This window comes from Rattus norvegicus, chromosome 8 (assembly GCF_036323735.1).
Source record: "Rattus norvegicus strain BN/NHsdMcwi chromosome 8, GRCr8, whole genome shotgun sequence".
Taxonomy (NCBI): domain Eukaryota; kingdom Metazoa; phylum Chordata; class Mammalia; order Rodentia; family Muridae; genus Rattus; species Rattus norvegicus.
The window spans coordinates 33868543-33882188 of NC_086026.1; the positions used below are offsets into that span (position 1 = coordinate 33868543).

Sequence of the window (13646 nt, forward strand, 5' to 3'; positions counted from 1 at the left end):
CCATCTGCCTGCTCTATCGGCTGCCTGGCTCAGCTCCTCTTACCCTCCTTACTGCTCTACCAGAATGCTTTCCCTCCATCCTTCTCCATGTCTCTGTCCCGCCACATCTATGCTCCAAATACTAGATTTTGGGTTGTGGTTTGGCCTTTATCTATCACTTGTTTCTTTCCAGGCCCCCCCCCCCCATCCATATCCATCCATATTCTCACCCTCCCTCTCTTTCTCTGTTTCCCCCTCATGCATATTCAGTGCTTCTTTGAAAGATCACTTCAATTATTCTACATGTGAGAAGCCTAGATCTGCTTCATCGATCAAACGTCTTGGTCTCTAACTCTAGGAGCCTGTGTTAGACCACAGTCTAGACTGACTAAATGTTTGGAAGCCTACCTATGTTCTCCGAGAGCCACCAAAGCCCAGACGTTTCTGCAGAACTCCCTCTTACCTTGGATAGAGCAGCCTATCCATTGTGTTGGGTGATATGTAGTGAGGACCACAGACAAGCCTAACCACCTGGGGCAGGCGACGTAACACAGATCACCTGCCTTTAAAGGAACCCGAGGAGCTCAGGCCTGTGAAGGAATCCAGGAGTTTGGTGTTTTGACCATCCATTTGTGTGTGCTCCACCATCCCTGACAGCACTTGCGGAGGTTCATAAAATAAGAAAAGGTGGCAAGTCCCTGGCCAGTGTTCCCAGCACTGGAGGAGCTGATCTAGAATCAGAACCTTGGTTTCTGGATTCTCTGACTGTGAGAAGCAATTGAATAGAGTTTAGAAAGACTCAGAAGGTGGCAGCTCAAGGTTGAGGGGGGGTAATAAACCAAACAACGAGCCACAGCCCCCAGGAAAAAGAGGCAACAATGGGAAAAGGTAGAAAGAGGAAGGGAGAGAGGAGCAAGAGAGAAGGAGCAGGGGGAGTTATGAACCACATGCCCCTCATCTCCTGCTTGTGTATACCAGCTATGACCATGTCTGTAGCTGGGCTGGGGCCATTAAGCCTTCTCATGCACTATCTGCTGTCATTCCTCCAGTCCCAGAGTGTTTCAGTTCTTCTTAGCATCTCTGACCCTTCTTCTTGTCTATGTTTCCTCTTCTGAGCCTCAGTCTTGTCCTGTGTTTGCTGCATGCATTTGATGTCCAGCATTATCCTCCCATCCCTGTACTTTCTTGCTCCCAGTTTGCTTCCCCCTCAGCCAAATTCCCCAGCACTGCTTTCTCCAGAGGAGCCAGGGTTGGTCCAAGGTGGTTGGAAGATAGCCAGGAGTAAATGGCATGGCTTGTATCGGAGTTGTTTCCTGCTTTCCTTCATCTTCCAAGAGCTCAAAGCCTCGAGCATGCCTACATTCCTCTCCTTCAGAAACACAATCAACTGTAGGCTCACATTGATGACAGGATTGCCTTCCGGTGACAGAGACTCACTTGTTTCCTTTCTGGGATCCCATGACAGCATTGAGCTGATGGGTCTCCTCCTGGAAGACCCCTAACACTTCCCCCATGCATGCCAACTTCCCCTAACTGAAGGCCACTAGCTGGTCACTTCTGTGAGGCTTTCTGTTATCCACCTTGGCTTTTCTTCCAACACCTGAACTGTTGAGTCTTCACGTGAACTTCTTAAGCCAAAGTCCTAACTTTGTGAATTTTCATTTTTCCTTTCTGTCCGAAAAAAAAAATCGGATTCAATCAAAGTTTTCTTTTAGAAAGATTATTTTAAGTCAGTCAGTGGTGGTACGTATCTTTAATTCCACTACCTGAGAGGCAGAGATGGGTAGATCTCTGAGTTCTGGCCAGACTGGTCTACAGAGTGAGTTCCAGGATTACAGAGTGAAACCCTGTCTCTTAAAACAAACAAACCCAACAACAAAAAGAGATTAATTAAAAACTCTCTCTCTCTCTCTCTCTCTCTCTCTCTCTCTCTGTGTGTGTGTGTGTGTGTGTGTGTGTGCTTGTGTGTGTCTGTGTGTGTATGTACATGTGAGTGTGGATGCCTATGGAGGTCAAAGGCATCATTGGTTCTCCTGCAGCTTCAGTCGCAAGCTGTTGTGAGTCACTTAAAAATTCATTGCTATTGAACTCTCCAAAGGGCCCCAACATCTGGGTCACTTTGCCTCTCTGCCTAGACTTGGGGCAGACAACAGAGAATCTTGGAGCCTCTGTTTATTTTACGAAAAATGTTATTTTTATTAATGATTTGAGAATGCATTTGGGGGGGGGGGTGGAGATGCTCAGAGGTTAAGATCACTGGCTGCTCTTCTGGAGGTCCTGAGTTCAATTCCCAGCTCACAACCATCTATAATGGGATCTGATGCCCTCTTCTGGGTGTCTGAAGACAGTGACCGTGCACTCATATACATAAAAATAAATAAATATATTTTTCAAAAAGATTACCTCAGACGTACTCTCACCTCCCAACCACTCAACTTCTTTCTTGCTCTATCTATCTATGTATCGATCTATGTATCTATGTATGTATGTATGTATGTATGTATGTATGTATGTATCTATGTATGTATGTATGTATGTATGTATGTATGTATCTATCTATCTATCTATCTATCTATCTATCTATCTATCTATCTAAAACTCATTGAATCCAGTTTATGCTGAATGCATACTCTTGGATGTGCACTTGTCCTGGAGCATGGGAGATATGCCAGGGGTCTCGCCCTTAAAGAAAACAGGTTCTCCCTTTCTCCACAGCTGTTCATTGTCAACAACTCTTCAGTAAGGGGTGCCTTTGTGCCTATGTCATCCCCCACCCTGGGATTTTATCTGGCTTGAGTTTATGCAGGTCTTGATTATGCTGTCACAGTTTCTGTGCAGTGCATATGTGCAACTGCTCGGCCATGTCTGGAAATCACTGCCCCTTGGAGTTATCCATGATAATTTTATCCAATAATTTTACATGATAATTATCCACAATTGTCTCTCTGTGCCTTAAAGGAAGGGATATGATATATATGTCCCATTTAGGGCTGAGCACTCCAGTTTCTTTCTTTTCCTTTTTTAATTGATTTGGGAATCTCACATTTTGTACCCTGATATTGCTCACCTTCCAATCTTCCTGTGTCTGCCCCCCTCTCCTCTCTTCCCCTCCCTAAAAGGAAAAGGCAAGTTCATTTTGTGTTGTCCATATACTCAGTGGAGCATGAGTCAAATTCCCAGCATCCAGCCCCCCCTGACCCAGGGAGGATGAGTCCTTCTTCACCTGTATCCATGCCAGAAGCCATCAACAGAGGAGAGCCATGCCCATGGCCACACCCATGCCCCCATGAGCAAGGCACTCCACATTTTCTTATTCTCTGCATGTTGGTAAATTGTGGGTCTCTGCAGTTAATTGCCATCTACTGGACCAAGAAGCTTCTCTGATGAGGGTTGAGAGATGCATTAATCGATGAGTAATGATAAGTCATCAAGAGTCATTTTTATGGGCTGGAGAGATGACTTGGTGGTTAAGAGCACTGGCTGCTCTTCCAGAGGTCCTGAGTTCAATTCCCAGCAACCACATGGTGGCTCACAACCATCTGTAATGGGATCTGATTCACTCTTTTGGTGTGTCTGAAGACAGCGACTGTGTACTCATATATATAAAATAAATAAATAAATAAATCATTTTTTAAACTGGAGTCATTTTTATAACATGTCCATGTATCAGAATAATAGCCCTAGGTTCTTATTGTTATGAATATTGTTTCTTTAAATTGAAATATAGCTTAGAACTTACTTTTGGAGGTTTACTTTATCTGTATGAGTGCTTTGTCTGTGTATATGCATGTTTGTCTGTGTATATGCATGTATGAATATATGTTGGTTTACTACATACCTGTGGAGGTCATAGGATGTGTTAGACCCCTGGAATTTGAGTTACAGAAGGTTGTGAATGGCCATGTGGGTACTGGAAACTCAACCACTGTAAGAATAGCAAGTGTCCTTAACCACGGAGTCAACTCTCTGGCCCTCATTTCAGTTCTTTAGGGACAAGGTCTCAAATGTAGCCAGGGCTGGGTTTGATTTTGCTGTGTATCTAGAACTTTCTTTGTATTTCTGATCCTCCTGTGGCCAGCTCTCTAGTCCTGTGATTGCTGCATGGGCCCTACTTAGCTATGCTGTAAATTGTATAAGAGACAGGTGAGAGCATGGGTTGAAATCACCCGGATGCTTAGCGAGCCCAAGGGAGTGGCTGTTGTGACTGTTTAGACCCACAATTTAGCGATGGATATACTGGGAGAAACGGAACTTCCCTTTAGTTTCATACTGAAGACTGTGCAGGGGAAAAGGGGGGAAAGCAGGGCTTGGAACCAAAAGACCCATCTGTGAAGTCACTGTTCAGCACAGCTGGGCCCCCTGGGAGGTCTCGGGCCATTCACGAAATCTCTGTGAGCCCTTCGTTCTTAGCTGTCAAGAAAGAGCATAATAATCCCACCTCACAGCTTTGCTGAGAAGATTAGATGAGAAACTGTAAGTGTAAGGCCGCTCACGTTGTGAAGAGCTCTGGAGAAGTTATTATGGATGGAGCAGATATGAGTGTTCAGGCGTCAGGACCAAAAGAGGCAGAGAGCCGAACTCGCTCTCTAGGAGGCTTAATGAGGGATTCGGAGAAGAGTTAAGGAACAGGAGACACTGCAAAGTCCCTGGGCCTTGGGAGTAGAGGAAGGCAGGCTTCCAGTTCTGTAACTCCATCCGCTAAGAGAACCATTGTCCGTGTCACAGCCTTCAGCCTTTGTATTGGGCTACAGAGGTTTGATTGGCTATCAGGGTATGAAGGTGAGGCACCAGCTGGGCAGGGCATGGATGGGTGTCTGCAGGAAGGACCCAGAGTCTTAGAGCAGGTTAGCTTGTTCCATGGATAAGGCGGAAGACAGATACCCCAAACAAGATAGCACTGTAAAATTAACATCCAATGTGGGTAAAAGAAATGTTAAAACATTAAAGGCATTAGAAGACTCCATCCATTCTTGCCGTATGAGGGCAGCAGGCTGCCTTTAACGCTCCATCTATGTTACATCCTCGTGGGATTTTTAAGTTCCTTTTGGACAAGGCCCTTGTCATTTTGGATTACATTTCTGCACGGTGCCTTGCAGACAGATCCACTTAATACATATTACTTGACTGAGTGATCGGGGGAGAGCAGGAACAGAGAGAAAGGGAAAGAAGAGGTGAGCTGTTTTTACTTCCATTGTGAAGGAGATCAGAGCATCTCTGCTTTGGTACTGATCGGGGTACAATTTAAATTTGACTCTCAGTCTGAAAAGAGAAGTCCCAACGCTAACAGAACCATGGCCTTGCACTCTTTCCATCTTGACAGTGTCTGGAGGGGATAGGAACATCAGACTGAGGAGTGGAAGGCATAGTTGGCTGAAGGCAAGAAGGTTTGGAACAGAATGGAGGCATGGCAGAGTTTGGGTCTGCATCTTAAAATGTTAGAATAAGTTAGTTGGTTCAATTTACTACAAAGATGAAACTGAGTCCCAAGGTCACACTGTTTGTCAGTGACAGATCTAGGACAAGAATGAAGATCTTGATTCTAACCCAAAGCCCTTCCAATGACTACAAGTTACATCTTAAGATTGATCCTAAAGAGAGACCTGGGCCCCTGAATCAGGCTGAGTTTGCAAGTCTACTTCCTGCCCGGAGACAAAAGGCTATCCTGGGTTGAGTAAGTCTGCCCCAGAAAACAAAAATGTCATACTTAAGGTTTCCCTCATTTTCTTTTATCTGTGGTCCAGACAGTGGCTGCAAGTGTGAACATGTTTCCTGTGTTGATTAGTTTATGTCAACTTGACACAGGCTAGAGTCACTTAAAAGGAGGGAACCTCAATTGAGAAAATGCCCCCATAAGATCAGACTTTGTCTCAGTTAGAGTTTCATTGCTGTGAAGGGACAATGTGTCCAAGGCAACTCTTGTAGAAGAAAACATTTATCTGGGGCCGGCTCACAGTTTCAGATGTTCAGTCCATTATCATCATGGTGGGAACATGGCAGCCTGCAGGCAGACATAGTGCTGGAGGAGCTGAGAGTTCTACATCTTGATTCACAAGGCAGCCAGGAGTCTCTGGATCACACTGGCCAGACTTGAGCGTATATATGAGGCCTCAAAGCCTCCTCCAAGAAGGCCACACTTCCTAACAGTGCCACTTCCCATGGACCAAGCATGCTCAAACTGTCACATGCCTAGAGGGTGTTTTCTTTCTTTTTAAAGTCTTTATTTTATTTTATGTATGAGAGTACACTGTTGCTCTCTTCAGACACACCAGAAGAGGGCATCAGATCTCAAATAGATGGGTGTGACCCACCATGTGGTTGCTGGGAATTGAACTCACGACTTCTGGAAGAGCAGTCTTAACCACTGAGCCATCTCTCCAGTCCAAGGGAGCTTTCTTATTCAGTGATTAATGAGGGAGGGTCCAGCTATTTGGTGGTGCCATGATGGGCTGGTGGTCCTGGGTTCTGTAAGAAAGCAGGCCAAGCAAGCCGTGGAGAGTAATCAAGTAAGCGGCACTCCTCCATAGCCTCTTCATCGGTTCCTGTCTCTAGGTCCCTGCCCCGTTTGAGTTCCTGTCCTGTATTTCTTTGATGATAAACTGTGATGTGAAAACATAAGCTAAATAAATAAACCCTTTCCTCCCAGGTTGTTTTAGTCAATACGGGGTATTCCATGACAGCAATAATAACTCTGACTAAGACATTGAAGTACATAGATCAGAGAAGAAAGCTCATGGCCACAGCTTGCTTCCAGAACAAGCTGGAGAAAGAGGCCCTATAATCATTCCCCATGATGACCACCTCCTTCAGCACTCAAGACTGTGAAGAATTCCCCACCCCATTTCCTTCTGTGCATATGGGAAGAGAGGGAGAGAGGCTGAGAGTCCTATTCTGGCTTCTGGCTCTGTCTCCTGCTCTCCTGTTTGGACCGAGCCAGAAGGGTAAGAAGAATGGGAAAAGAGAAATAAAAATAGCCAGAGGATGAAAGCCGCCATCTGTTGTGTGGGTGAGGGGACCCAGAGGAAGAAGGTGTACTGCTTAGAGTCCAAGCTCCGACGCTGAGACGGGGGATTTCTGACTTCTAACAGGCCACATGGAGCAGCCAAGGTCGGGGAGGGCGGAGGATGGAGCAGAAAGGGTGCAGCCTCTGGAGCCGGTGAGGTTTGGGTATAAATCCTTTGTGGTTGCACATTCAAACTACCTAACATCCTGCTGTAAAGGATGTTAATGCTATCAACCTTGTGGCATTATTAAACAAACATGTCAGGATTCCCTGAACTCCTAAAGACCAGCTCTGTTCTTTCCCATGATCCCAGCCAGGTTCAGCTTTCTGCATGCCTTCACTGGGATAGCTGATCCAGCAGGCAACTTCCTGGAACTTTCCCTCTGAAGAGTTCAGTGTGTTATACCCAGAGACTTCTCCCTAGTGGGAGTCTCCTGAAGTCACTCTCGGGCCACTAGAACACAGGAGCCACCTATGAGGACCTGAAAGAACTTCCCGACTAGAAGATGTTGGACTACTGTTTCTCAGAGCTGTGTTTCAGCACTGAGTCCCTGCACCTAAGGCCTCTTCTCTGATGCTTGTTTCATTCAGGAGACAAAAAAGATCACATTCATTTGGCCTCAGGAGCCCCTGATGTCTGTTGGAACATCAGTGAGGGGAGGATTTGTGGACAGATGCAAACTTAGATGGGAGCTTTACTTCCTTGTGACTGTAGGACCCTTGGCAAATGGTCCAGCTCTCCAGGTCTCAGTTTCTTCTCTATAAAAAGGGAACTCTACTTCACTTAAAGGTGTACTTTGGGACTGGGTTGTTATTAAGCAGTAGAACACATGCTTAGTATGTGCAAAGTCCTGGGTTTAATCCACATGTACTCAGGGACTGACAGCACACACACACACACACACACACACACACACACACACACACACACACACACACACACACATTCACACAGACACCTCTCCCTGCCCCAGCTTTGGAGATTAAATGGAGATAGGCACAATGTTTAATCACTTCTCAATAATGCTAACGAAGGCAGTGCTTTTGAAAGAAATCAATGCAAAACCACACAGATAGACCAGTGAAGTCTTGGTTTTAGGGCTCCATTAAGGTCTTAACCTGCTTCAGGAGCCTCTAAGTTCATCTTTCCCTTAGTATAACATGGATTTTAGCCAGTGATCCACTCACCTAGCTCCACCTCTCACCCTGACAACCCCTCTCCTACATCTGAGCAAAAATCCCTAGCCACTGTGTTTTCTTAATAGCTATGGTAGAAGTAATTAGATGTCACCTTGGCTGCATGCTTACCTGGAGACAGGGTTGAGAACAAGAAGGTCATTTCAAGATGGCTCTTGGGTAAGGAGATGGAGTTTCCAGGCTGTGGTTTCTGGTGGAAAAATGGGCATCTCTATGTTTGGGGCTGTTTCCCCAGCAGTTGGAATCTTATGCTGGGGAGCTGGTTCAAGTCCCACCCCTGGCCTTTCAGCTCTCTGGGGGAATCTGCTCAGTGCCAACCCTTTGCCCTTAGTGCCCCATTACCAATTCACAACAGACCCTTTCACACCTCAATTAGCCACTTAGGGAAAAGAAAGCACAAGTGCAGGCTGGGGAACCTGTCCAGCCTGAGATGAATAGCTTCCGAAGCCTGCTGTTGCCATGGCAGCCAGCTGGGAACACCGTTTCCAGGGCCTAAGGCTCTCAGACATGCATGGTGGTGGTGGGGGTGCTATGCTGCCCTGCTGGGCTGCCCACTCTTTTCTCCCACCCTGGCCTCCTGGCTGTCTTAGCAACAGCTATCTCCATTGCCATCGCAACCAGTGCTGCAGCTTCTGCACTGGCCAGGGGCAGTATCTAGAGAAGCAAGGTGGGGGCATGGTGTGTGTGTGTGTGTGTGTGTGTGTGTGTGTGTGTGTGTGTGTGATGTGCTGTGCTTAGTACAAAGCTGGAGAGAAAAGGGAAAGGGAAAGAGATTTGGCAGTCTTAGCCACACTAAAATTTTAAGGGTGCTTCCTGATTATATGAAGAAGAGGCTCATCAGCTTGGGCTCAGAGGGACCCTTTGTAAGCTGATTATTACCCTGAATTTCTAAGAGCATTCTTGTATATCTGGCTATGTGTGGATTAATCAAAAAATGATCTGTAATTTTTTTTTCCAGATTCTCGCACATGACAAAGGTCCCCAGTAGGTAAGAACCTTAATTGCAAAGATGTGCTTTACAGAATGATCTTGGGGACTGACTGGCAGCAGGCTTGGGGGGCTAATGCTTAGGAAAGAAACTCGAATATGAAGGATAGAGCATGTGACACACTACCCTGGAGGCTATTCCCATCCACAGGGTCCCCACCATCCAGTGCTTTCCCTGATGGGTACCTCTGGGAGGGGAGAATGGAGTATCTTCCTCTCAGCAGCCCCTGTCAATGTTCTATTGTTTGTACCCTTGCCAGGGGACAACTGGATGCCAGGTAATGTGCACCTGGCAGTATGACTTGAGCTCTCTGTCTTCCAAGCACTGTCCATACAGTCCAAAGTCCAGGGGTGGTGGCAACAAGTTTCCTCCGAGGGTAATTTTATGGTAATCACTATTGTGTTTACAAAAATGAAACAAAAGCCATTGGGGGAAGTGTTTTATGAACAATGCCATACTACAGAAATCTACTCACTATCTGGCCACTGGGATCCCTGTTCCTGCTATACCCTCAGCTGGTGGCTGAAGGCAGAGATCCCAGTGTGGTGCCCCTGAGGCAGACAGATGGCATGGCGCCTTTGAGTACCCATGTGTCTGGGCTAGAAGCCAAAACGAGGATGCTTAGGAATTCCACAGAGGCAGCTGGACCCCAGACTTCATTGCCAGCAGTGGAAGGGAGGCAGGTGTAAGTGGAAGGCCAGAGGACAGGGCAGGAGGATGGGAAAAGCCTTGGGACCCCTTCCAAGAGGTATCATAGACCACAGTGAGGGGCGGGACAGCCTTTTCTAGGAGGCTGAGTAATGAATGAACCCAGAACAAGCTTTATTAGTCACCGCTGAGGAGAAGCATAACAGGTATTATCCAATCAGCTAATGGAGGGCTTCACGGTCTTCTAGAGGCTGTAAGGAGGGAATTTTGTTCCCTTCTCTTTTTGCCCCCAGAAGACTCATGGTGCTGAGAGCAGATGGTGAGGGGGAAGAGGATGGGTCCTTATTCTTGAGTCACTTTGCTGCCAGGGTACATTTTCTGGGACTCTGGGAAGCAAGCACAGCATAGTCAACTGCCTGTTGGTAGGAGGTGAGGGTCAGATTAGGGAGGCAATACTGCAGATGACTGGGGGCCTAGTCAGAAGTCATAATTGGAAATGATTAAGTGATGGAGGAGAGTCCTGGGGGCTATAGCTGATGCAGGACTGAAACTGGCTCTCAGCTCTGCTCTCCCACGTGCCTCACCTCCTTCTGAAGAGGAAGGCTGCCTGAAGGAGGAGGTGAGTAATCCAGAGGCTGTTAAAGAAGCCATGTTTCTTATGCTGGGAAGCTTTTGAGGTTCAGAATGAAAGAAAGACCTGCTCCGGTTGGAGATGTAGCTCAACGGTAGAACACTTGTCAAGGATGCCCAAGGCCCTGGGTTTGATCCCCAGCATTGAACAAAACCCCCAAACCCATAAGAAACAAAGAAAAAATATCCCACACAGGACACTTTTTCTAGTAGTGATTTTCTAATAATAACGTGAAAGGTTTCCCTTGAGATGTACGGTCAGGAGATGGGACGAGGATGGGTCATGGACATGTGTAGCAGTGATGTATCCCAAAGGAGTGGAGATGCTAGTTAAGGGTACCCAGTTTTGCAGTTTGGTCTTGCTGTCTATGTAAGCTAAGTATGGGCTCCCAAGACCTGGAGTCTGCACATAGGCCCAAATGACTCTGCCCCCAAATTATTTCTGGTAAATAAAAGTGCCAATAGCCAACAGTTGAGCATAAGAGACATAGGTGGGGTTTAGGTTTCCTGGACTAGGGAATGGAGAAGAACCATGAGGAGAAGATGGAGGAGAAAGGAGAAGCTTCCACGGATTAGGTGAGTTCAAGAGAACATGGCCCCGAGGGCTGGCCTATTAGAGTTAAGAGCAGCCCAGATGAAACATAGTAAGTAATAACTCAGGATTGTCGATAGGAAAGTAGATTCCAATAGCAAAGAGGATAGATAACTGCCCAGCTCTAGTGCTAGTTAGGCTTATTGTAAATATGAAGGTTCTGTGCATCTTTTATCTGGGAACTAAATGGTCAAAGGCGGGGTAGAAGCCAGACTGGGATTAAATAATCTCTATGACACCCAGGTTTCAGGAACAGATGCAAAATCACCAGCCCTGTCTCCATTAGTCTGTAAAATGAGCATGAAATGCCTTCTTTATAGGGGATTGTTGGGAGGGTCTCTGTGCTGTCGTTAATGTAGCCATCAGCAGAGTTGGAGGAGACCTGGGGTGGGGTGGGGGTGGGGGCTTTAGATGCTTCCATCCCAGAAGAGGCCATGCTGAGCATGTGCCTTCCAAGAAACAGCTTGATTTTCTTCAGTTAATCTCTTCTCTGTTCTGTGTAGAAGGGAGAAAATCAGACCAGTGAAATAGACCAGGCTGGGATAATGTGTGCTTGTCACAATGGAACAGTAAATCAGACAATAGGCAGATTAACTCTAAATGGATGAGTGAATGAATGAATGATAAATAAATAGTTGGCAACAGAGTTTACAGTCTTTGCCTCTACCTTGGGTTGGTACTAAAACTGCCTATCATTTGAAAAAAGCCCAGTTGGTTTTTGAGGAGACCCAAATGGGACTACTTTGTGTTTGGGGCACAGTCATAGAAAGGAGAACTCAGGAGGATGTGGGTTTCAGGAGCATGATGCGGAATACTGAAGATGCTTTTCTCTGACCACTTCTCTGTGGTCCCCGTGACAGCGCTGGGGCTGGATCTTACATCTAATGTGACGTCTCATACCCTAAGGGAAGCTCTCACTGTTTCCAACTTCTTCTTCTTCTTCTTCTTCTTCTTCTTCTTCTTCTTCTTCTTCTTCTTCTTCTTCTTCTTCTTCTTCTTCTTCTTCTTCTTCTTCTTCTTCTTCTTTTTTGGAGCTGAGGACTGAACCCAGGGCCTTGTGCTTGCTAGGCAAGCGCTCTACCACTGAGTTAAATCCCCAACCCCCAACTTCTTTAAGATATAAACCTGACCACTAAGAAGAAGGAAGATTAGCTCTAGTATAATTGCAAGAGTGCTACCTATTATAATGGTTGTGATGTCATTCTTCAGGAGCACACGGTGACAATTCAATATTCCTAGGGCACAGCTGCAGATGCCCAGAACTCCCATACAGATTCACCACTGAGGGTGACACTGCCCAAGGAGTCGGAGTGCATCCCGAGCTGTTCCTTCTCCAGGCCCTGCTCTTTACTGTCTCGGTCATGACATCGTGACCGCCAGATTGGTCTAGGTTCTGTGGACTTGCTGTGAACTGGACCCTTATTCTTCAGGTCCAAAATGTTCACGCAGAGCCTCCTTTCCATTTTCTACTCTGTGTTATGAAATTGGGGAAACCCAAGATAGTTTCTGATAGGGGCCTATCCTGGGGAATATCGAGTGCAGGCTTATCAGAATCCTTTCCTGCAATTACATCTGGAGCATACCAGCCACAAGAACTTTGACAGTTGGGTAGACAACCATCAGAGTGAGAAGCCAATGAACCATAACTTTTACTGCAGAGATCATTGGAAACAAGGCCTTGGTTCTTACCTCTGCTTAGAGGCATGCTTTTCCCTGGCGGGAGAGGACTGATGACTCTTTCAGCATCATTTTCAGCTCTGAGCAATCGAGTGCTTCTTCTTCCTAAGGTTGTCTCCTCACATACTCTTTGGTTCTGGTTAGCTGCAGAGCAGTAAACATCTCTATCATGGGATGCTTCCTCTTCACTTAACATTCGGGGGTTGCAGCCCCTTGCTGATCATTGCACGGACAACAGCAATCAGCCTATAAACTGAACTGCTAATGTAAGAAACATGTTATAGAACTGAGTTAGTCTCTGCCGGGGAGAAAGCTAGCTTTTCAAGGGAGGGACTGATTGGCTGTCTCTGCTGCTAGGGAAAGGAAATAGAGAAGGGTTTCTAAATGGAGGAAACCTCCCAACTCCCTATATATGCAGGAGTATGAAGGAAAGGGGAAAAGGAGTTAAAGTAGGCTGAGGGATCCATCATCGGCATGTGCTGGAGCCTGATGCTGTCTTTCATGCTAAAGACATTTCATAGTACATCCTCTGTTGGTGATTGTGGGTGGTCCTTGAATTCACATGCTTTGTATTTCTGCCACCACCCAATTGTTGCTAAGTCTTGTATATCTAAGGCAGATAATGTGCAGTGTTCGCCCCTGGGCATTGGAACCCAGGACAGCAAATTCAGATAAAGATAATGGTTGGGTAAAGGGTGTAAGAGGTAGGTAACTACAGAAGATTTCCAATAGACATTCAGAGCTCTGAAAAAGTGAACTGAGACCTCATGAGGTGAAATGGCCTTTCAAAGATACGCTTGCAGGTAGAAGATTGGGGATAAAACTTTTGGCCATCCAAATCTTACTTCTCCTATTGATGACAGTGTCTCCCCAAAGAGGAAGCTGTGTGGAAGACATGGTGGTAAAGTTTTGGTAAATGAACAAAAACCTTCCAT

General features: G+C 46.2%; 1 long non-coding RNA gene across 1 annotated transcript; it reads right to left on the minus strand.

Moving 5' to 3' along the window:
- Positions 1 to 2893: 2893 nt before the first annotated feature.
- Positions 2894 to 8438, minus strand: LOC134480004 (uncharacterized). The gene is made up of 2 exons (XR_010054100.1): positions 8288 to 8438; positions 2894 to 6441 (listed from the first exon to the last, which is right to left on the minus strand). It is a non-coding gene; the product is annotated as an uncharacterized LOC134480004 (long non-coding RNA).
- Between the last annotated feature and the right edge of the window lie 5208 nt (positions 8439 to 13646).